General features: G+C 36.4%; 1 protein-coding gene across 1 annotated transcript in view; it reads left to right on the top strand.

The window, feature by feature from the left end:
* Positions 1-22,530, top strand: part of LOC141435447 (uncharacterized) — a 77,220-nt gene that overhangs the window by 43,467 nt on the left and 11,223 nt on the right. The window lies entirely within an intron of this gene.

Below are 22,530 nucleotides of genomic sequence, written 5' to 3'. Positions count from 1 at the left end.
GTATAGGAGTCATATGCTTTGGATTCGTTTATGTTTTCTTGTCAAAATGTAGTAGATCTCCACTCCAGATATAGTTCTGCGCGTGATAGACGAGAGTTCTTTTCGTTGTTTGGTAAGTCTAATGCTCGGTATGATTACCATAGTAAGTAGGTATTCCATCGATCGCAGCCCGCAAACAAACCGTAGCTAAAATAATTATTATAATCTGTCTATCAACGTTAAAGGTATTTGAAGTCGTTGTACCTGCGCACGGGTACGAAGGCAAATCATTTTCATTGATTAAGAGTTAGTTCAGAGCATGAACACGATTGAGGTGACTGTTTCGAAGTTGAGAAAAGGTCTGCCTGACCGGGTGCGTAATCTTTTTTCCATGGGCCAAATCCTACCCTATTACCCACAACGGTAGGTACCTACGTATTCGTATTAGGGGGAGCTTACCCCCTCGTCTGCTTGCCCGCGCCGGTTTGTTCGACCGAACGCCTCATACGCATCAATGCCAATTTTTATTCCATTTAGAGCTCTTTTTGAATATCAATAGGCCTCCTTACAAATGCGTCGATCGTTCTCGTCTGTACGATGTGTAATTCAAATTACAAAGTCTATAGGCCATAATCTCATTCATACGCAGTCATATTCAGGCCACCACAACCTATTACCGTTCGGAGATTTGAAATGATTCAACTTTTTGTCCAAATTTTTCGGGTATCTCCTGGCTCAATTTATTCCAAATGGTGTGCATGTTCTTGCATTATAATCGAGTTTATTATCGAAAAAGGTAGCATTTGGTTATGGATTTACGAAATCTCTTCACTCAATATGTTTTTAGACTCTAATTTGATTAAATAAGCTTTTCTTGCAGGCAGAAAAAGCGACAAGCTGCTTCTAGTAAACATATCCCTAAATCACACGTGTGCGTCTTTTATAAATCTCCTTTATTGTTTGTTATTCAGAATCTTCGAACAAAACATTCCTTTATCCTGATTTAAGAAGTTTGTCGCATTTTGATCTGGTTTTCAAAGGACACTTATAGCGAATAGGATTAATATTTTCGTTATACTTACGTAGTGATTTTTTAATTTAACTAAATGTTAAACTCAAAATTCTGTGATAAAACGAACGTCATAGCAATGGTGGTCATTGTATGAGCATGTAGAGTGTCATTTTTACTAAATTATATATAATGGTTAATGCGACAAGGGAAGCTGCGTGCCGGAATATTTGTGTTTATTTAGCGTCGACTGGAGAAACAAGTTCTAACACAAAACGTTCTTTGTATTGCGGCCTATTCAACGAAAAAGTGCTCTCTATCTTTGCTCCTATAAATAAGGTGAAATGACAGAAACCGTGACATAATCGCGGAGTGGTATTGTATAGCCTTTGTTTGTAAGTATTTGAGGTGGCAATAATACTTTTTCCATTGAAGGCACAGCGTATAAATAATAAAACCACGAGCACTTAGAGGACCATATTACATAACCATCAAAAAACTGGATGCTTCCAATAGAGCTCTTCCTGAGGGAGCCCGAGTATCTAATCAATTTATACTCGCTGCGGTGTCGTCGTGAGGGTAAAAATAAAAGGATATAAAGAGAACGTCCACAAATGTGTTACAAAGATAAATAATAACGGTGATGCCCTCAATTTGACCCGCGATGTACATATTTTGTTGAACTCATTGTGTTCGAAGCTTACACAAAAAGATTTCCTCGAAACTTAATCATCGGACAAGCTTTTGTTACATGAAAACCAACTTGGCGCCTCCTTACAAACTTAGCAATAGGTAACATAAATTGCAATTAATTTAAGCCGGAAGGAAATAAATCACACGCCTTAGAGTGTTCCTTTTAAAAATTGATTTGTGTTTCTTTTTGTGTTCACGCTATTTACAATCACGGCCAATGCTTACCTTGACTATTATAGTTATACCTACATACTCATACCTTAGCCTACATAATGAAGACCAAAAACTGCATCTCAGGGGAAAAAACTCGCGTATAAGCGAATTTTGGCATAGGTGTAGGGAATGGTGTTTTAAACGACATACCAAAAGTACTGATGGGTGAAGCTAACTTGGGGGTGTAAAAGTCCCTTTTTTAAGTTTTTCATAAATAACTCGTAAACGCTGGCCCACAGCAAAAAAATGTTTTAAGACATAAAATTGTCTACAAAAAAGATTCTATACATTTTTTCTCTGAGATCAATACGATCTTTAAGTATGGCACGTATAGGTATTCCTAAAAATAAAATTCCTAATTATTTTCTAAATCTAAAATATCGTCGTCATCATCACCATCATCGTCATCAATTATAATCAACTAGCTTTGCCCGCGACTTCGCTCGCGCAGTATGTACATACTTTAAACCTTTTTTGATCCTTTAGATCCCACAGGAGCCATACATTATTTCGGGATAAAAAGTAGCCTTCCAGGGTACCTGTATGTCAAATGTAATGCAAATCCGTTCAATAGTTTTTGCGTCAAAGAGTAACAAACATCCATCCATCCATACAAACTTTATACTACCTACCCGTATCTAGGTTCGTTTTATTTCAAGCTCAAGCTATATCATATTATGTTTTTCGTATTTCGCCCGGCTGGGAAGTCTATCGAAACTATCCTAATAAATGGATTGAAAACTGTTCATTACCTTGTTTGGTATTAACGTAATTTTGAGAAGTTTCAAACGCATACGCAAATGGCTTGACAAAGAAAAACTGACCAAGTGCTAGTTGGATTCGCGTACTTAGGATTCCGTACAGTTAAGGACAAAAATATTACCCCACAAAATATCAAAAAATCAAAGTGACACGTGCTGAAGTCCATAAATTAAATCAGTTGATATACGAATTACAAAGTCTTAACTTTTCCCCTACGACGAACTCACTTTTGACCGATTCAAATTATTTGTTGATATCCAGTATACTATGTTTGTATGTTTAATCAAAACTTTTGTTCTATGGGGGGTTTTGTTGTATGGAGAGGCTTTTTCTTCAGTACCGTTTTGTGGTGGTGTTTGACCGGTTTGTCGCCATATTTCTCTGCCTAGCTGATATCTACCATCAACGTACACTTATTGACTGCATTTCTGTTTACTGTGGCCTAGTTATATTTTGTGTGTTCAAGGTTACTCGCAAACTGCTGAAATGGCTTCCGTTTAAGAGTCTTAATGCTAAACTTCTGCACGAACTGTATAGGCTATAAATTGTCACGCCACGCGCCGCGAACCAGTAGGCACGCAGGTTAGGCGCTTTGTTCTTGCAGGTTCTTGCTGTAAAGTGATCTTCATCTACTCTAAGAAAAGATAGCCCTAAAAGACAGGGCGTGAACCTAAATTTAAAATATAGCAGGCATCAACTCTCGAAGACGGCCTCACATTGCATGTGCAAACTAATTCCACGTGTTGATGAAATGGCTTTGAAGAAGAGGAAAACAAGGTTTTTTTCTCGCAAGAATTGGGTACCTTAAGTTTTCTGCGATAGTCCATATTATATACTTTTTATCGATAGTAGACTCGCTACTGTAGATAGATATATTTTTCACTTGCCGTTTTTTTGTAAAAATAAATTGAAACTTTGTTTCGGAAAACCACAAGTTTCGCGTGATTACGGGGTTTTGAACCTTGGTCTATTTGAATAAAAAAAAGAGGTCGTATTGACAGCTGTCAGTTGTCAAATGTCGCCGTACAACGACCCATCGTACACACACAGACACACGGCGAAATTTGACAACTGACAGCTGTCAAACCGATCTCTTTTTTAATCAAACAGACCAAGGCACAAAATCTATTAATCTCACGCAACGTGCAGTGTTTGCCGAAATAAAGTTTCAATTAATTTTTACAAAAAAACGGAAAGTGAAAGAAAAAATCTATCTACATGAGTGAACTACATTATAAGTCTACTATGGATAAAAAATAAAAAAGGGGCCATCCTAGAAAATTTAAGGTAAGTACCCAATTTAAAGATTCATCACACAATTTTAAACCTTCCGTTACGCGTCCGTCATCTATAAAGTGAAGAGCTGGCAGCTTCAATATTTTTAATCAATAAACTCATAAAAAAACAATAGTTTTAGTTTATGCGGTGACAGTACTTTAATTTAAATCTGTAACTACAAACCGGGCAAGGGCTAGTTTGATTTGCGCACTGGGAAATCGGTACAAATTAGGTCGTTGTAGGTAATCGGTAGAAATTTTTATGAGGATCAGTGATTTTCATATTTTTTCCTTTACTTTTGCTGTGAGGCCATAACCGTAACCAAATTTCATGTCAAGGAAGTAACTCTACATGATTTTTGTACGAAAATATATATTTGAAAGCGTGCGTGCCTTTAGTAACCTAATTTTTTCACAGCTGGAAAAGATTGCATGCCTAAATATTAGATAATTTATTGAATCAGGCGTTACTTTGCGGAGGTCCATATCAATTAACTAAAATAATTTCCTTGCTCACCCGCGACCTTACGATAGCTAAGTTTATGCAAAATATGCGTGTTCATGCAGTTCCTCCACTTCCACACTGTAAGAACACACACAAATCACACAAACCCATCCATCACCACCACCACACTACACTGAGCGTTTCGAACTCAACCAGAGCTCATCTTCAGAGTGACACAACCGTACACCATGCTACCAGTTGTTAGACTAACAAACAATAACTTTGCAACCTAGTGTAACATTTAACACAAAGTCAATAATATAACTCTCATGATAACTACGCAAGTCTCCTAATGATATTATCTTAATAAAAATAAAGACAGTTTAGTCTTACGGAACCTTAATAAAATGAAATATGTTTTTTTTTTAATATCTTGCTCCGTATTAATTTCGGGAGGCGTAAGCGGCACGACCGGGCGGTTTTAAGTTTTTTTTATAGAGACTCTTTGTTTCTTTCCATCTGGCAACAGCAAGTTCGTCCAGATCAAGACTGATTACTGAAGCTGGCGAAAACATGACCTTAATGTAGGGTTGGTGGGCGGCAAGCGCAGATTGGATAATAAACATTTTGATGAGTTCCGGTTGTTTATGTGAGATGAAAATTGCACCATTTTCCTACTTATTTATTATGCAGCATTATTTCAAAGTAATTCGTGTGAGATTAGATGACGCGTAGGAAATACGGTGATGCGTAATTACAGATCCTCGTATAATTTTGTTTGAATCGAAAAATCTAAATTTTTTAATCAAAATTAGGTAGGTATGATCAGGGTTTTGTGTAAAACAATATACCCGGCAAAGAACCTTGACGGCTTGGTTGATATAAGTATTCTCTTTCACTTGTCGAATTTTCCTTTACTATTTCAAATAAATATGTTGGTTTTCGTTGGTTAGTGTACCTATGGGTTGATGTGAGACCATTGACTTCTTTGACCCATTGGAATAAAGTGTAATGGTGCCCAATCTCATGAGTTATGAGGAAAATTTTGTCAACGAGATTACACTACGAGTATATAGAAGATAGTACCTACCCGTCAGAAAATCCAACAGTGAAAACACGTTGTGCACTCACGTAGCGCTGAATTTTTACTAATGTTTATATGTTATCTGTCAAGCTATGCTTTTTTAGGGTTTCGTAGTCAACTAGGAACCAATAGTTTCGTCATGTCTGTCCGTCTGTCTGTCTGCGGCTAAGCTCAAAGACCGTTAGTACTAGAAAGCTGTAATTTGGCATGAATATACATATCAGTCACGCCGACAAAGTGGTAAAAAAACTAAAAAAATGTTTTTACAGTTCCCCCCATAGACGTAACTATATATCTTTGGTATCTTTGGATAGGTGTTTTAAAACCATTGGGGAGTTTCGATGATTTTTCGATTCAGTGATTTGTTTGTCAAATATTCAACTTTTAAGTACAAAATTTTCATTAAACTGAGCGACCCCCTTGTATAGATAAATACATACATACTTAACGGGTCGACGCCGCGTTGACAACGAGTGGACCTCGCGTGTTCTACGAGTTTCCTAGTAGTCACTAAGGCGGGAGCAGCGGGCTGTCATCGAGTGATCCACTCGCCGTCCGCGCGTGGCAACTACGGAGTTGATGTATTAAGCGCATACCTATACAAATCCATAATGAAGAATACTAACCGCTAGAGGCGAGGTGGTGCTGGTCGCGTGCCGGGTGGCTGTAATGAGCTGTGACCTATAAATACATATTAAACGTCCAAGACCCGAGAAAAAACATTCGTATTATTCATACAAGTATCTGACCCGGCCGGGAATCGAATCCAGCACCTCAAGTTTCGTAGTCAGGTTCTCTAACCACTTATGTGTTGCGTTGAACATTTCGCATAAAATGCGTGCATTCAGGATTCCAAATTTGGGTTCCTGTTAAGGAAAGCTAACCAGAAAGACAAATGTTTGCACCCACCTTTATAAAATAAGATCACTAGAAGGTAACTGCCATAGAGACCTAGTACTTTGTCCTAATGGCCTCTCACTAAGAGGATCGTGGGTTCAAATCCGGGCCCGTAACTTGGACTTCAAAACCCATATGCCAAATTGCATTTGAAATTACCTACCAGAGCTTGACCAATTGAGGAACCAATTAAGTGGTATGTGTGAAGTTCCCGATCCGCACTGGGCGTACGTCGGTACTAAGGCCCAAGCTCCCTCGTTTGGGGAGAAGGTCTATGCGCAGCAGTGGGACGTGTGTGTATAGGCTGTTAACTAGGTCAACTACAAAATAGCTTTTAGGCTATTTAAGGTTGTACCTACGCTTCCAGTAAAGTTCGATGCACGTGAATTTAATAACGTTTACACCCGACATTAAGGGTTAAGTGGCGTATGAAACAAGCTGGGTGCTGGGTACAACTACGAAGTGCAAAACTCGAACTTCGTATCTTGCCGTCCCGCTCACCTTATATTATTTAATACGAGAGTGAGAGGGACCAGACGGTACGATACGAACTTCGATTTTCGATTTCGTAGTAGCCCTGCTGGCGCGGGTCTCGCCGGCAAGGCAGCGCCACTAGACGTGTCCTATCCGTTTCGCAGATCGCTTTTCAAAGCCAGAAAAGCCCCCTAGACAAATTACATTTTTGGTGGCCCTGTCCCGAAATCTGAGCATAAAATGCTCGTAAATCTTGCGATGCATTTTTCATGTTTGGTCAAGCCTGTAAAAAGAGGACGCTGTCATGTCGCACGGGCATAAATATAGTAATAGTTTTTGATAGATTCCCCGTAGTTTCGTATAAAAATTCACTAGGAATTTTTAACGGCTAAAATTTTTCACAAAAAAGCAAAGTGTAGTTGCTCATACAGTTTATTAAATGTACACAAGATAAATCGCCGACAGCTCATTTCTTTAGCGACATGAGCGACCACGGGGCCGGTCGTTAGTTATATTTATACCTATAAATATAACGCAATGTAGGATTTGAAACGAATTCAGTGGAACAGTTTAATTTGTAAAACACGAAATGAACGAAAATAATTACCGTTCGGAATGCATTTAAGTATCATTTATAACAATCGGAATGACGATAACAGCGATGAGTGATAAAGTTTGTTGTCGGTTGGGATAATTATGTGCTTATCATAATAGAGTAGCGCTATTGCCTCCCCTAAAACTTAAGGAGCTATCAAAACTCTCGATTGGAATTACCTGCGTGTGGATTCCTTTTTATAGTCCCACGTAACGGTAGAACACGGAATATTTATAAGGTAACTGGCGAGTGCATGAATAATGCATTGCGGCTCAACTGCATTACAGGATAGGAATGGCATGCCTTATTTGTAAACTGCCGCTTAACGGCTACAACCAAGACCAACTTTTTAATTAAACGAAGAATCTTTGTTTGTGAGAAAGTACGTGGTAACCTTTTTTTCATCACATTTTTTATTTCAATTGAAGCCGTTTACTTTAAATTTTGCTTTCAGAACTGCACTCTAAGTGCCTCAATCTGTAGAGGTTATTGTACATTATGTTACCTTTTATATGTTTGATTTTAATAAGTTATGTACCTACCGGTTTATTAGAACCTAATTAATGGCATAGCTTAACTTTAAACCTTGACAACATTATCGTAGGGACAGTCCTAACAAGGAACTTTTACAGTTTCATCACGTCCATCTGTTTGTCTGTCCATCCACAGCTTAGTTTACAGAATATTTTATACCATACTATAATATACTAAACTGTACTATATTATATTTTGTATCGAGTAGAAGTACATATATTCAAAAGATAATAGTTATTTGTTACAAGAGAGCAAAGTCGTTTTTTTTTACTTTTACCCTATGTTGTGGGGTATCGTTGGATAGGTATTTGAAAATGAATACAGGTTTTACGAAATATTTTTTTGATAAAGTGGATATTTTCGGAGAAACTCACTGCGAAACTTTAAAAAAATGTGTCCCGGGCCCTCTAACTTTTGAACCGCACGTGTAAAAAAATTTATAACAAAAAATTGAACCGACTACAAAAAACCATGAAAATAATTTTCTACCAGTCTGAAGTCGGTCGGTGCCTCAGCACGAGTCAGCAGGAGTGGACCTATAGTCATCTGCCTCACCTACGCACTATACATTGGGCTTCAATCACTCCTGCTGGCTCGTGCTGAGGCACTGACCGACTTCAGACTGGTAGAAAATTAATTTCATGGTTTTTTGTAGTCGGTTAAATTTTTTGTTATAATTTTTTTTCACGCTTTCATATTGTAAATAATCTAAGATAAGTACAATAGTTTAATATCAACTGCTCGTCACCATTTATGAAAGATTGCTTTTTCCGATGCAGAGACGTTCATTATTGAGGAGCCCTGGTGCTTCACCACCCGTTTTACGATATACATCACGAGGAGCATAAATTGCTCAGCAACTATGTTAAAGTAATTAAAATTCAACCCGTGAAATCTTTGCGTAAAATACTTGTTATTGAGTAGTAACTCCGATGGTCAACTGTGGTCTTCATCATCAGTCCCACTTCACCAAATGATGATTTTCAAGAGCAAATGCACAAGTTACTAGTAAATATATCCAATTTATTAGGTTTCCCTACAACATTTGAAGAGTTCTCTCGATTTCCTTAAGATCTAATCATCAGATCCTGATTTGGTGCTTATGGGACATAATTGAAAACATTCCTAGACGAACGCAAAAAAAAAATTCAAATCGGTTCATAAATGACGGAGTTCTGAGGTAACTAACATAAAAAAAAAAAACAAATTGATAACCTCTTTTTTGAAGCCGGTTAAAATATGAAAAAAATCATTGAAGTTAAGCTTAAAAAAATTCTATAAAAAATATTTTCAACTTAATCAATTGAGCAGTTTTTAAGTTTTTGTAAGAAAATGATTTCTAAACCGCCACTGCGTGCATTTCTTTTTCTTAAAGTACTTATAAGATAATGCTATTTGAAATAAAATAAATAAATATTGAAATTGGTTCATAGAATAAAGAATTGTCTCTGAAAAACCACCAACATACATACTAGTTCTAGGTGACATCTATTTGGCATAATATTTTATAATGTCCAAAATTATTAGAAAGAAAGAAAGAAAGAAAATACATTTATTCACAACACAAGACAACAATATTATTAGGTACAAAAAAACAACACAAAGGTATGTGTCATTGCGGTTGTGAATCGGACACTGGCTCAGCATAATGCTGAAGCGTTAAAAACACCCCAGCGCTGATTTTCAGCCAGCACCGTCGGCAACCCTCGGACCGTAATAAAGACATACTACACACCATTAACTACATAAGACTACATAAATAAATAGATAATAACTTATAATAATATATAATAACTATAAAACTATTACGCATAAATTATTCAGGTCGAATCTTAAACTTGCCGAAATTTAGTTCGGCATAATTCCTTATAAGCCGAATGATTGTTTACCCGAATATTATATTAGCATAATATTAACATGGCCGAATTTTATTAAGCATAATTGTTTAGTATATATGTAATTTAGCAGAATTTTGAATGCCAGAAATCCTGTCCAAATCTATATCCGAAAATAAATTAAGTTACACTAATGGTAAATATAAAAACGGTAAATGGTAAAACAATTATGACTAGAAAAATAGATACACAAGAAGCACGGTTTTTAAAAAAGGGGTCGGGGGCGGAGCCCCCGCATTAAAAATCAAACCCAATCTACTTTTTCCTGAGTTAATGAGGTCGGGCCTTTAAACTATAATGACCCGACATGCTCTTGACCAAGTTCTTTACTATGCCAGAACGTTTATTAAAAGACTATTGGCCTCCGTTCAGGCAGGAAACAATGGTAGTGACAGGAATATCTTCCGGCAATGGCAGGCATTTGGGACCGGCCGTAACTCTTAAGTGTTGGCCAGTAGTAAACCCGACGGTACGTATATCTGTTTACAATTACATTTTCTGTTGACGTTGTCCATAAAATTGAGGGCGAGAGAAGATTTGGGCAGCGATTTGCCGCCTTTTACGGTCAGTGGATTCCACGTCAGTACGTGACAGTCAGGCGCGCTGCGTAAAACTACGTGATGCGTGACTACCACGGTAATGGCACTTAGATGCGTAGGTATATTTAGTCATTTATAGCTTACTCGGTAGGTAACAAGGCCCAAATCAGGTTGGTGTCGGTAAAAGCGATCGGTCTACGGTGCCTTGCTTTACTCAGGTGGACTTTTGAACTCGGGTGTCAACGGCAACTATAGTATCCTTTACGGATGGCACAGACGCACCCGCACGCACGCATGATAAAACTGACGCTAATCACCGGAAATTATGTAAAGAGATACCTAGGTATATATCATATTTGTCTTTTCCAGAAATAACGAATATTTAGCAGATATATTTTTTAAATAAAAAAGTAAGTAAAAATATGCCAGCTCCAAAATCAACTAAAAGATCCACATCGTCCTGATATCGTCAGATTATGGCCTTATGAAAATAAGGCCACTTCAGGTGTATACTCATTTGGATAGCAAACAATTATAAAAAGCATACCTACCTCAATTGACGGAAAAATGATTTCACATACCTACAGTTTATAACGTATCTCTTGTCCGGGTGAGCGGTTAGTTCCAATGGAGTGCCGAAAAGTTTCTCGATGAGGGCTACGGCATAGATGTCGCCAGTGTCGCTGCTTAAGTGGCTAAATAAGAAACAACACAAGCTGAGATATGAGGTGCATAGGATAAATTCGTGTCTTTATCGTTGTGTAGCGGTATACCACACGGCACGGAATGCCGAGGACGTGGGTTCGATTCCCAGCGCTGGTCTTATTTTTCTGGTTTTTCTGTGCATCTATATTTCATTTTGTATTTTTGATAATATTTGTATTACTTATGTTGACTACACGCACGAAGTCGCGGGTAAAAGCTAGTTATGTATATTATGTACGACCAGTTTAGACGACCAGATAGCCCGCCCTGTGGTATGTGAACCTGACTAAAAAGCTTGAGATTCCGGGTTTGATCCCCGGTCGGGGCAGTGCATGAATAATACGATTTTATATTAAGTACAGTACATATTTATGTATCTATATTTATTTAAGTAAGTTTATCAGTTGCGTAGTAACCCATAATACCAGCTTTTCTTACTATGGGTCTAGGTCAATTGGTGTCAAGTGCCCCGTGATATTTATTTAATTATTTTATTTTTAATGTACGCGTCATACGAGTGTTATGGAGATCGTGGTAATAATTATTTCCATTTGAATCTTTTCCCTCTTTTTTATTATTTTTTATGTTCTTCTGAAGGCTAGTAGCTATACATAACCTAGCGTATCACTAGTAATCATAATGAGATTTAAACACCACGAAAACATTGCTTAATGCCCGTTCTTGATGAGAAAAGTTGACGATTTAATAATTTACCCCGAGTTTTTTTAGTAATGGCGGTTCTTTGAAACTAACAATGAATTTCGAAAGTAATTTGCATAACTCAGATCGTACAATTATATCTTTGCAAGTCATGGCACGGTCATCATTATCGAGAACTTCTGTTCATCGTTATTATTTTTACGTCGCCGTTAGAAGTTGGATCAAAAGTATACAATAGTGTGAAATTTTAACCTACCTACTTACGAGTATGCTTAAAATCAACCAACGTATTTTGGTTCAACATACAATTTTTCTTTTTTTGCTCGTGTTAAAATATATGATGTAGTAATAAAAATAACTGTAATCTGTAATATTTAGTGGTTTCAAAGGCGATATATACACGATCAAAGAAAACTCTTGACTTTGTTTTTATTTATAAAATCCTTTTTCTCATAAAATGTACCAAAAAAATATTAATTTATGAGTAGGTACTACTAGGTACCTAATAGTAGATTGTTCAGCATAAAACGAGCCATTTTACTCGAGGCGTTCATATAGCCACCCGAGCCGGTACGGCGAGGGTGGATGGACATGTCGAGGGGAAAATGGGTTTAATGCTCGAGTTTTACACTCTACTTTTCACTTCGATTGAGAGGAAATTAAATAGCAACAGTGGAAACAATTGTTCACTTAATAGGTGCCTTTTATTTTTCGTGCATTGCTATATAATTATAAATTTTTAGTTTTACTGATTTATTTTGATTGAATTGAATGATTTTTAGTTTTATGTAAAATAAAAATATATACAAACTTTTTTCTTTGTGGCTGTTGACACCTGACTACCTTGGTCTTAAACGAAGATTCTACTTTATGCACTAGAGCATAAAAATGAATTTTATGTCGCCTAGATCCAGCATGAACACCAACTTTACGAACATGAGAAGTGAAAAAGAATATTTAATCGTTACTTTTTTAAATACGAGCTCATCTGTTGCACTTTTGGCAGAGACTTGTGCTTTTCACGATCTTTGCGAGGAAATAATAATCATTTACCAGAAAATAAACAATAACAATCCAAAGACAGCGTTGCTGCCGCCGATTTTAGTTTTTCTTTTGTGATATAAGTTTTTTTTTAACGAGTCCTTTCTTAGTGGCCAGTTTCCAAAACGACATATTTAAAAAGTAAAAACGGCAGCCTGGCTGCGGCAGCAAGTCAGACATGACGGGGATGTATGTATGCTCGCGCACGGAGCAGCCTGGCAGCGGCAGCTAATCGCACATGACGAGGATGTAACTATGTTCGTGCTGCGCACCGAGTATTCTGGCTGTTCAGCCAGTGCAGTGCCGTGCGCAGCAGACTTTAAAAGTGAATGCTGTGGCGTTTTTCATAGTAAAGAAAATTAAAACATTTTATGCATATTATGCGTTTAAAAAAAACACCTCATAAAAGTCATAAATGACGCATTTTCATTGGTCAATTATTTAATTTCACATGCAGCAGATGATAACTTTTGAATGGTTCAATTGTCGTTTCAGCCACGCCGGGAAAATTATTTCTGAAATATATTCTAAAAAAATCGTTCTCTTATTATGCAGGGACATACGTTTATTCGATCCCGCTACAATATTACATTTGTAGATGGATTCTTGTGTCTTGATCTGTGACAACCTGAAATCTTCTAATTTAAGCAGATAGGCTAATTAGTTTGATAATGTAAGGTTGTCGTAAGTGTATGTAGAATTGTAGATGTCTGCTGTATGCACTTCACAAGAAGGCAGAAAAATGTGGTGAAAACAGGTATACTCTTGTTTCTACGGCAGGCCACAGAGTACATATATAAGGCAGGCGAAAAATCTTACTATGGCCATCTCAACGTCATTCTATAACATGATAAAAACAAGTTTTATTGTCTTGATAAAAAAGCTCGTCGGACAAAATACACACTTCTTCAATGTTCGTTTTTTCGCCTGCCGTAGAAACAGAGTATAGGTAAAATAAAGGTAACTTCCGTCACAAGTGATTTGTGGTCCTAATGGAAAACACTTGAATAAAAATAACGTTGGTTGTGGATGTTTCTTTAAAATGTTTCACTGCTGCATTGAAGAAAGCAACTAAGTACCGAAGCTGATCCGGAAGACGGAACTTAATCCTTAATACCTACATACATAGTATAGAGATCGGAGAGCGTTTCAAGTTTCACCTGCATTACTTATGTCCTCTTTTACTATGATTATGTCTACGCTGTCCATTAAAGCTGAACTTCTTATAGTAACTTGAGTTTTAATATTGCGGCCTCGTACGTCTTGCCGCACAGAGCAAAGGCAACTGCGGCACACTAATACTGGTTGTACTCTGCTTACCTAAGTTAATGCGTGACCACAGCGGTCAAGACTACTCTTTGGACGTCATTTGACCTGTAGATTATCCCCTCAAAGTTAACGGGTATAAAAAATAACACGGTGTATATTTTTCTAGAGTTATTTGAGAAAATAGGCGAACTTTATTTAACATCCCCCTAGTTCTATACAAGTAATAGTTAAATTACAGGAAAATTGAAAAGGAAGGTGTTGTTTAAATATAAGGGGCGCAATCTATACTAGTATTATAAAGAGGAAAGATTTTTAATATCTTCGTATGTTTGTATTTTTTTTATTTTTGCATGTTTGTTAAGAATGAACTCAAAACTAGTGTACTCACACAAATTTGCACTGTTTTTCCCAATATATTATGTGTTTATTGATTACTAGCGCCCGTTGTCTGTTTTCGAGATCAGGCTGCCATTCGCTATACGACCTGTCGCATTCAATAAAGCGTTATTAAGCAGGCTTCACTTGACGCAAAGATTCCATTGATCCCTTATTAAATTAACCTTTTTGATGTTGAACAAATCTTTCTGTTTTTTTCTGAAATAGGGTTCGAACTAAACAGTGAAGTGAAAAGCTAAAGGAAGTGACTATTTTAATGCGTAATTACAAATCCCTCCAGCATTCGCATTCAATGATCAAAGTGCTATTGAACACGATTTCATTTTAGAAGTTTCCTTTAAGACGTGGTTAAAATCGGTTCTCAGATGCCTAAAAATATTCCCAAATTCGGATCAGTTTTTTTTGTTCATATTGATCAAACAAAACGCAAATAGAAACACGCACAACTCGGCTACCTACATATACGAGTACATAGTATACCTATAGGTAGATACATATTTTGTAACATGGGAAGAAACTCGGTAAATAATGATAACTAATGTTGCAAAATATTTAGGTACTTATGTCCTAAGTAGAACCAAGTTACGCCGCGTAAGTACTTGTAGGTAAGTACATATATCTACCCCAAATTAGCCTTATTAGATTATAGCCTTGAGTGTTTAACCTAATCTTAGTGGTTTGTGTGCGTCGCACGTGGTGTGCAAACATAATGGATTGTTTAATCAATGGACGAAAAGCAAATGTATGTTTATCGTCTAATCTAGGGCCGTCCAAACAGCGGCCCGTGGGCTGCGTACGACTTTACCTAAAAAATCATTAGTATATTAATCTCTACTCTAGTCTAGTGTTTGCACGCGGCTACGTCAGTAAAAAAAACATACTAATTTTGCTTATTTGGTCGATTATTCTCGGCTTCCATTGACGCAGACAGGAGACGTGCCCACTTGATTAATCAAATTAGTTGAAATGCACATCTTTTTCCGCCCCTTTGTGTAATTAATTTAGGTGTAATATTAAGTATTAGTCGATTTTGAAATCTCCGCTCCACTCCACTATAATGGAAGTACACCATTAGGACCTTTCCAAATGTTTTTTTTTATAAATCATCCATACTAATATTATAAATGCGAAAGTGTGTGTGTTTGTTTGTATTTTTCACGTCTTTCACGTCGAAACGGAGCGATGAATCGACGTGATTTTTGGCATGGAGATAGCTTATGGGCCAGAGAGTGACAAAGCCTACTTTTTATCCCGGAAAAATGCACAGTTCCCAAGGGAACAGCGCGCGATAACCGAATTCCGCGCGGGCAAAAGCTAGTAAATTTGTATATATAGTACACTAAGATTTAAGGTTTTATCTCTCATGCACGCTAAGCTTGTCAGTCACTGACCTATAATCTGATTACACTCTAGCAAAGCTACTTAAATATTGGATACTCTTTATATTGATGTGCCTTTGACTAAGTTGTTAAATTCATATTAGGTTTTAAATGAAACGATATTATTTGCAACGATATTATTTCTAATGTACCTACTTATCTAATGGCAAATAATACTACACCAAATTTTTAAAAACATAATGTTGAGAACAAAACTTTTATAGTTTTATTAAATTTCTACTTACTTAGAACCGGAAGAAGAAGACAACAATAGAGATACATCTAAGTAGCCACTCTGCAAGTTTTCGCATATAAAGAGACGCTTGCTCGTTCAGACTAGATAAAGTTGGCATAGGTACGTTATTCTGGTATCATGTATCAATGCTGTCGTCGACTGGCCCGGTGCTACTTAACGCATCAGCATTTCTTGCCTAAATATACCTATACGACTTACGTATCACATCTAGTTTTAAAGGGCCAATATCGCCAAATGTAGTTCAGTGAGATTTTTCGCTCGTGTGTTATTAGTTCACAAACTAGACTTAACAACATACGAGCGAAAAAGCTCGCCGACCGAGTCATAAGTACGCGAACTTACTTGTACGTATCTGGTACTTAAGAAGGCCTTTTGAAGTCGATGGCCCCCGTATTAACGGCCGCTAGCATTACCGTGCACTTATTATGTTTAAGCTTGAATACTTAGTAAAATAATCTATTTGTAATAGGATTTAAACAAGCCTGCTTCAGATAAATCGATTTAAGTTCATACTCGTAATGCACTATGTAAACATAGCTTTGTTATGCCCTGCTCATCACGAACTTAATCAAGTTTTAACACTTGTCAGTTGTGACGATCTGTTTAGCTAACAACAGGGTTATTGTTTGAACCCAAAAGCGACCGATTGCCACTAAACAAAAAAGTTGAAGTTGACTGTTTGAACCGGGATGGATATTAAAGTTTTCATCATTGTGGACCGAAAACTAAAATACTTTTAGGGTAGATTTCAAACATTGAATACAATCAAATAGGCTTTGTACCCACAAGTTTTTACGCTACCTTAAGGTCCTAGGTAGAATCTGACCAGTGAATCGTGCCATCAAATGAAATGACATCAAAATAAAAATAAAAAAGGATTGGCAAGTCATTTCACAAATAAAACTACCTATCATGCCGGCGCTACACATAGCATAAATGTTTGAACACATATTTGATCACATGTGAAGCACCGGTATTTGCTAAGTATTTGGTAAGCAAATACCGGTGCTTCACATGTGATCAAATATGTGTTCAAAAATTTGTGCTATGTGCGCGCCGGCATCACAAATAACGTAACAGGGGGTCACACATGCGCGCAAACATTTGTACGAGTACACATAAACTAGTTTGCTAATGTCGTTCGGAACTCGAAACAAAAACACGGTACTGTGAAAGTATTTTGCTTATAAGGTGATAGCAAAATGCAGCAGCGCAACCATCTAAATCTAAATCTTGTGTGTACAGGAAATCCGACAGCAAGTACGAATTACGAAGCGTCAATTGTATTGAGCTTGAGCGAGTAAAAACTGCCAGTCATGTTATATTTCTCTACTGCATAATTATTACGTTCACATGTGAACTATGTATGTACTTAAATACCTAACCTACTCACTAGCCTTTACTCCCTTAATTTAATTGACGGTTAGGTAAGTAACACAAATGGATCCTAAACAATCACTTAAAAACTCATTAACTAATCTCCACAGCTCGTGAATTCAACGAGTTTTCTTTAATTAATAAATGAAAGTTATAACTGTTTATTTAGATGAAAACAGCCAGCGTTATAGAGGTTTACAACGGATCCGAGGTGCCCTTATGTTTTACGTGTAAATTGTTACGGGCTCCCTATTCTCAGCAAAGATAAGGAAATTAAAATCGGCTAGGGGTCTATGCTAAGAGCCCGCGTTCTTCCGTTATTCTACTTCTCAGGGTTCCGTTGAGAATACGAACGTAATGAAGAAAAGTGTTTTTCTTTTTATTTGGTGAACGGTCGTGTTCTCCAACGGCTTAGCTATAATATTTTACCTTTATTAATTTACTGTATATAAATTAAGAAAAATAACAAAGAAATCTGAATTTCAGTGAGTACACTTTAGACGACCAGATGGCCTTGTGGTTAGAGAACCTGACTACGAAGCTTGAGGTCCCGGGTCCGATTCCCGTGTCGAGGCAGATATTTGTAATGAAAAATAGGAATGTTTGTTCTCGGGTCTTGGGTGTTTAATATGTATTTAAGTATGTATCTATCTATATAATTATTTTTATCCGTTGCTTAGTACCCATAACACAAGCTTTGCTAAGCTTACTTTGGGACTAGGTCAATTGGTGTGAATTGTCCCGTGATATTTATTTACACTATTTATTTAAATGAAGTAGAACCTTAAACAGAACTTGTTTTGATTAAGATGGCCTGTAAGTGTTTGTGTACCCACTGCAGCTGTAATGTAGCGGATTAAGATTAAGTTACTAAGGGGTGGATCTAAATTCCTTTCGACTACATAAATAAGGACGGAAAATAGAATAAAACATAGATACACATAGGTGAACTCCGGTGATATTTTTAATACTTTATTTAGTGACTAAGTAGTTAATAATACTTTTATTATTTGCTATTGAATATGCATCAAAAACTAGTCTACTAGAATAAATGCTGTGGTTTAAGGAAATCTTAAAAACATGAAATTTTTGGGGTTCGTCGAAACATTTTTTTAAGCACATGAACTAAAATATTAGTTTATGTTTTCTACTTGGCCGATTTATTAAACTTATTTATGGATAGAAAATTTGCATGTTTTTTTTATGTAGGTCACTGAATTAGTTTTGAAGCGAGAGTATAATTATAACTTTATCTAACAAGATAAAACAAGAGGCACATTTTTAGCTCACTCTCACTCACGGAACAAAAAGTTGTTTCTCTAACGCGATTACGGCACAAAAAAAGCTGTTTTTGGTGCGCGGAAACTTCTAAAACCACACTTAATGTGAGCGAATGGCTGGTAGGTTAATAAAGTGGCATAATAAAAGCGTATTTCAAGTAAAAAATAGTAAAATAGTGTCATGTATATGCAGGTTGTACAGCAACACCTGCTTGCATTGTTAATTTAGCCGCCATAAAAAAAAACAATTATTGAATATAATGCCTATAGAATAACCAAACAAGGTTGCTCACCTTTTATTGTCACATTTATGTAAATAGGTGAATTCAAAGTGGAACCTTCGCCAATCTAGAAACCAAATAATTAGAATGGCTTTATACTATGGGGTAAAGAGGGAAGAAGAACAATGCGTTTATGCAAAATTGTTCGTCGAAAGGTGTTAAATAGGCAGCGGTACAGTAGCAAGGGGGGTATATTTAAAGGAAGTTTTCAAAATGATAAGCACAGTAAAGTAACACAATATGTTTTAACAGATCACTTTTCGTAGGTTATTTTAGGATCATATTTAATTTACTTTATCTACATGCATATTATTATCTACTTATTATCTACTTCCCTATTATATGTTCAGAAACGATTATCAAATGGCCTTTATTAAGAAACCTGGTATCTGCGGGTGCATCTTAATGTTCACATTAAAGTACAGTGCATCTTAATGTTTAAATTAAAGTATCGGTAATACTTTTTTTAACAATGCATATCTGTACATATTGTAGAAAACTTATGACATGCATGTAGATAATAATTATTATTATAAATAAAACTTGAATTATTATTCCTCATCTGTTTTATTTAAGCTTTGGTAGGTACTTCAAACTAGTTATCAGTAACACTAACTTAAAAATACAGGCCATATCTGAACATATTATAGAAAACTTATGATATGCATGTAGATAAAGTTATGTATGCGGCTATACATAATTAGGCATTAAAACACTCGTGTGATCTTATTATGAAACTCGCCTTCGGCTCGTTTCATAAAACCACACTCGTACTTTAATGCCTCTCATTATGCACCAGCCACATAAATAACTAATAATGTTTCAGATACTTTTGTCACTCTAGCGCGACTTGGGGGGCATTTGCAACTGTTATTTACCTACCTACTGCTTAAAGCTGGACACTTTTGCAACTTTTCCCACATAAGAGATTGTTCTTCTTCCCTCTATACTTCATAAACGAGATGCAACATGAGCGACACGTTCATAATTTTTACTTTCATTCATCCTACTTAGATCCTTCTCGTATTATAAATGCGAAAGTATATGACTGTCGTGCCTGTGTGTATCAACTCCACTTGTTACTGTTTGAAAGTGCGGGACGGAACTTACAACTGGCAAATAGGTAGTTCCTTTTGGCCTATCAATATCATTTTGAGATCAAGTTTCATTTTTGTACGAAATTTCTAAATACTTAAGTACATAAAATACTTGTGATGTATACATATCATTTAATAATATTGTAAATCTGTTTAAAAAAAATATACCAAGTTGAGTTTCTTGCCGGATTCTTCTCAACAGAGGTTTTTCCGAACCGGTGGTAGATTTTTTTGACATTCAAAAGTGCTTGTTATAGCCTAAATTGAATAAATATATTTTGACTTTGACTTTCAAACTTGATTTGATCTAAAACATGTTCTTTGCTTTTCTAATCTTCCATCTCAGCCTATATACGTCCCACTGCTGGGCACAGGCCTCCTCTCAGAACAAGAGGGCTATAACCTTCTGTATTTTACCTCAACATCATCATCATCAGCCAGAAGACGTCCACTGCCGAACAAAAGCCTCCCCATACATTCACCGGTTACCCGCAATTCTCACGATGTCGTCAGTCCACCTAGTAGGAGGCCTGCCAACGCTTCGTCTTTCGGTTAGCGGTATCCACTCGAGAAGTTTTACCTATTTAAATATAAAAACATAATAAGTATATGTAAACCTAATAAGTATATGTAAACCTCAAATTGCGAAGATACTTAGTCCCAGAACAAATGTAAAACTTAAGTATTTTTTTCATGTTATCGCAAATTAAAAGACAATTTGAACTTTATTTCTAGTTCTCATCTATGAACGGGATCAAGCTATTCGGGGCTCAAACGGCAATTTTAAAAAGGGTTGAATTGGATTATGCGTGCCTTATTCAATGATATCAGAACCGACGAAGGGCAAGATTTTTTTCCAATTTTACGCGTCAGAAGCCCTTCTTAAATTATTTTTATTTCACCATAGAGTTACAGCTGTGTCCAAAAATTGGTGGAAATGTAGACACGCTTCAGTAATAATATTATGGTAATAACGATAACTACTTCCTTGTAAATGATGAATGGTTTTGAAAGAAACTATTCAGTAAGTCAGTTTTATTTGGCATTTGTTAGAAAAAAACCAGCAAAGCAAGAGTTAGACTCGTGCATTGTAGGTTTCATAATTACTTACCATAGTATACAAGACTTTCCATGTTGGGTATTTTAAAACCATAAGCTTTTCAATCCTTTTCCTGTAATGTATTTTTTTTTAAATAAAAGCAATATTTTCTTTTTCTTTACATTATTTAAAATTAAATCGCTTTCCGTCGTCATTCCCTATGTCTTAGAACTGTTAACTAAGAAACATATTTCAATTCAGTTTCCACCATTGCATCACTAGGTACGATGATTATTCACTTCCAGGGTCTAAAATTAGGCCTCATGTAGCGGGACTAAACCACATTATTTAAATCCATAAGGAAGTAAAAAATGTAAGATGGCTTACGCAAAACAAATACAGCTAAAAACAGTTCTCTCAAATATTATACCACAAAAGCATTTTACATTTACTCCGCAAAGACGGTTACCGTAAGCGGTAATTTGGTACCTACTTAATGTTAAAAATTCTCAGAAACACATAATGATATATATGATTGTAACTAATGTTTATTTATTTTCTCGCAATTGAGGTGAAAAGTATAGTTTTCACCTCAAGGCAAAAGTAACCACCCACAAATAATAGCAATTATAAATGTCCGCCGCTCTGTGACTTGTGACACAGAATATAATAGTACAAGTACCTGTGAAGCACTCCATGATTGAAGCAGCGTTTCCACCAATAATCTGCATAATGTGTTGCGAGGGATATCTTTTTCATTAACCAATAGAAATGCTTCATTTACCGCGCCTCGCTTCGCTCTCAGCTGTTTCCACCAGAGATGTGTGCTGTGCGAGGATGTGTAAATGATGCGTTTCTATTAGTTGGTGAAAAACATATTCCTCGCAACACATCCTCGCACATCTTTAGTGGAAACGCTTCTTAAGAATCTCGGTTAGACTCGAAATTTTTTTGTTATACTCGTAGATATACCTAAAGAAGAAAAAAAAGCTCTTTGGCAAAAATATTTATATTGAAAATCGAGTAAGCGAAGTTAATACTCGTACCTATCTCAGGATTCAAAAGGTTTCAAGGCACGAGATGGTAACAATTTTATACTGCTGAGCGAAATACACTATTTTTTACCTTACATCAGCGAGAAAAATAGTAGATTGAAGACAATTTATTTTATCCATATGCCCGCGTTCGGGTCACAGAAATGCATTGCAAATGCCTGCGTAACCAAATTTTAACTTCATTGTTTCGATCAGTAGATCGGATAAAATTGGCTGTGATAGGCGGACAGGCAGACAGATACACAAGCAATCCCGACAGGGTACTGTTATTCCTTTTGTTACACCGATAAAAACTGTCA

Source organism: Choristoneura fumiferana, chromosome Z (assembly GCF_025370935.1).
Source record: "Choristoneura fumiferana chromosome Z, NRCan_CFum_1, whole genome shotgun sequence".
NCBI classification, from domain to species: Eukaryota; Metazoa; Arthropoda; class Insecta; order Lepidoptera; family Tortricidae; genus Choristoneura; species Choristoneura fumiferana.
Note: the sequence above shows the minus strand (reverse complement) of the source record. Positions and strands in the feature narration are given on the sequence as shown.